The sequence below is a fragment of the Elephantulus edwardii genome, unplaced genomic scaffold, assembly GCF_000299155.1.
Source record: "Elephantulus edwardii isolate Elephantulus edwardi_28Jun2011 unplaced genomic scaffold, EleEdw1.0 scaffold00030, whole genome shotgun sequence".
Lineage (NCBI taxonomy): Eukaryota > Metazoa > Chordata > Mammalia > Macroscelidea > Macroscelididae > Elephantulus > Elephantulus edwardii.
The window spans coordinates 22,284,587-22,288,287 of NW_006399780.1; positions in this window are offsets into that span (position 1 = coordinate 22,284,587).

The window sequence follows — 3,701 nt, forward strand, 5'->3', positions numbered from 1 at the left end:
GGTGTGTTGGAGTCAGTGAGACTGGCTCAGGACAGGGCAGGCTTCAGAGCTGTTATATGTATAGCATCACTATGAGTAGGAGGCAACTCGACAGCACATAAGAAGAACAAGAACATTTCAGCATATATTTATTACTTTTATAAAAATATTATTACAGCTAATTATAATAACACAAATATTTTGTAAACCCAAGGCTAAAAATTCTATGCTAATTTTAGTTCACCAAAACAATGATCTACTTACTATTTTTTTGTGAATAACAATTGGTGTCTTATAAGCTTGTGTATGGCTTTCTAAATGCAACTATTGGCATCTCCTTGAATAAAATGAAGAAGATGGAAGTAAAGCTGTATAATAAAAAGAATTATTACAAAAGACTAGTAGATCATGTAAACATCAAGGTCCATAGCTCTGAGACCAGATGCAAAACATGCCCAGATTAGCTAAAAGCTAAAAGCTAAAAGCTACTGTTTTGTTGTTGTTGTTGTTGCTGTTGTTGTTGTGACAAGTCAATCATATGGGAGGAGATTGCTTATATTTTTCCCTTGGAGCAACTTGTGGTCTCAAACTGTGTGCCTTTGGGATTGCAGTGTACCTTCTTGCTACTAGGCCACCAGCCCTCCCTAAAAGTTATTTACAACTCTACAATATATCACAGTATATTAGCCAGGATAAAGAGTTATAAATGTAAACCCAAACTCAATAATTTAAGCTTACTGGTCTGATAGAGACTGATGGAACCCCTGAGACTATTACTTCTAATCATACTTCAGACCTGGAACAAGATTTATTTCTCTGGCTGAACTTTCACATTAATAATAGACAGCTTACAAAGTGATCAATAATATAATATTGGCACTGCCTGCTTTCTTAGGATATCCAAACATATAATATCAAAAAAGCAACATTTTTCCAAGGATAGAAAGACTGGGAGGCAGGAATAACTGGAATTACAAGTCTTCATGGAAACGGTGTCAGAAGATATGCTGAATATTTTACTGGAGCGCCAAGAAGCCAAAACAGAAGGAAGAATTCAATATACTAATGAGCTTACCAGAAGATTTCAAAAGGCATCACGGAAAGACAAAGTAAAATATTACAATGAAATGTGCAAGGAGCTGGAGTCAGAACATCAAAAGGGCCGAAATCACTCAGCATTTCTTAAGCTCAAGGAACTGTAGAACAAATTCAAACCTTGAGTTGCTAGAATTAAGGATGTTTTAGGCAGCATATTAAATATCCAGGAAGTATTAAAAGAAGATGGAAAGAGTATACAGAGTCATGAAAAGAGTATACAGAGTCACTGTATCAAAGGATTTGGCAGACCCAGAAGAATTCCATGAAACAACATAAGAGCAAGAGCATATGGTGATGAAGGAAAAAGTCAAGCTGCTTTAAAGGAATTAGCAAAAAATAAAGCCGCAGGAATAGATGGTATACCAATTGACATATTTCAACTAACAGATGCTGCCATGGAAACAGTTGTACCAAGAAATCTGGAAAAGAACCACTTGGCCAACTGAGTGGAAGAGATTTGCTCACATTCCAAAGAAAGATGACCCAACAGAGTGTGGAAATTATAGAACAATCTAATTCATATCACAAGCAAGGAAGATTCTGCTGAAGATTATCCAAAAATGACTGGAACAGCACATCAGCAGAGAAATGCCAGATGTGCAGGCTGGGTTTAGAAGGGGTCGTGGTACTAGAGATATTGTAGCTGATGTTAGAAGGATCTTAGCTGAAAGCAGGGAACATCAGAAGAATGTATAACTGTGTTTCATTGATTATGCAAAGGCATTTGACTGTGTGGATCATAACAAACTGAGGCTGACTCTGAGAAGAATGGGAATACCAGAACAATTGATCGTGCTAATGAGAAATCCTGGAAGCATGAGTGGCATCCACTTCCGAAATGGCTTGCCTCTGGAAACTATGTATGAACAGTGCTCAGGCCATTCAATCATAGGGTCGCTGTGAGTCATCTGCGACTCGACAGCATCAAACAACAACAACAATGAGAAACCTATATTTGGAATAAGAGGCAGTCGTCAGAACAGTGCAAGGAAACACTGCATGGCTCAAAATTGGGAAGGGTGTATGCCAGGATGTATCCTATCTCCATATTTTTTCAACTAATATGCAGAATAGATTGTCTGAGAGACTGGGCTCTACAAGGAAAAGTGTGGCATCAGTATTTGTGGAAGATCAATCAACAATCTGTGCTATGCAGATGACACAACCCTGCTTGCTAAAACTGAGGAGGACCTGAAGCAATTGCTGCAGAGAGTCAAGGATCGCAGCCTTCATTATGGATTAAGGCTTAATATCAAGAAAACCAAGATTCTCGCCACTGGGCCAATTGGCAGCATCAGGATGGATCGTGAAGAGATTGAAATTGTTCACAGCTTTAGTCAGTTTGGCTTCACAATTTGGCTTCACAACCCATACTCTTAGCACCAGCAACCAGGAAATTAAAAGATATAATGCAATGGGAAAATCTGCTGTTAGGGATATCTCCAGGGTACTGAAGAGCAATGGTGTCTCTCTGGCAACTAAGGTGTGTCTGATATAGGCCAGGGTCTTTGCAATCACTTGCAATGCATCAGAGAGCTGGACAATGACTAGGGAGGATAGAAGGAGAATTGATGCCTTTGAGCTGTAGTGCTGGAGAAGAGTATTGATTGTACCATGGATTGCTAAGAAAACAAACAGACTCATCCTGGAGAGGGTTAAACCAGGCTGCTTCTTGGAGACAAGGATTCTGAGGCTCTGTCTGACATACTTTGGACATGTTGCAAGGAGAGACTGGTTCTCGGAGAGGGATGTCATGCTTTGGGAGGGTGGAGGGAAAGGGCAGGAGAGGAAGGCCCTCTATGAGGTGAATTGATTCAGTGACTGGGGTAGTTGGGGTGCGTGTGTTGGAGACAGTGAGATTGGCACAGCACAGAGCAGTGTTTAGGGCTGTTGTTTAGGGTTGCTATGAGTCACAAGTGACTCAACAGCACATAACAACAACAACAACAATGGAAATGAGAATTATAGAGAAGAAATGAGAAAACTGCAATTTCGTTGTGGGTATCATAGCTAATATAATAATATGAAATGTTTAAGAAGGGTGTATGAAAATAAATCTACTTTGCGAACTTTCACTAAAAATCACAATTTTAAAAAAAGGAACATTCTAAACCTAGCAAAATGAGATATTGCTTTGGGTAAATTTGCTGCAAAAGACCTCCCAAAAATCTTAAAGAACAATTGCATCACTTTGGGATTTTGGGGGTGTGCGGTTTTTAAAATTTATTCATTGTTGCGCATTTTCTCCCCCTTCCCCCTCCAGACCCCTCCCTCCACAATACCCTGCCTAGTTTCATCCCTTTAAAGACTAAGTGGTATCTGATGTGAGTCATAATATTTTCAGCCATTTTATATGCATGTGAAAGCTGGACAGTGTATAAAGATGACCAGAGAAGAGTTGATCCCTGTGAGTTGTTACTGTGGTTATTCGTTGTTGCCCAGTTAGACATAGCTGATTCTCCAGTGCATTCTCAAATTACATGGGAGGAAATTGACAACATTTTTCTAGGGGAGCAGCTAGTGGATTCAAAGCACTTCTTTAGGCTTGACAACATAACTCTCTGTTAGGTCCCATGTCCCACAGCAATCGTATAACAAATATAATATGAACTGACAAAAGAATT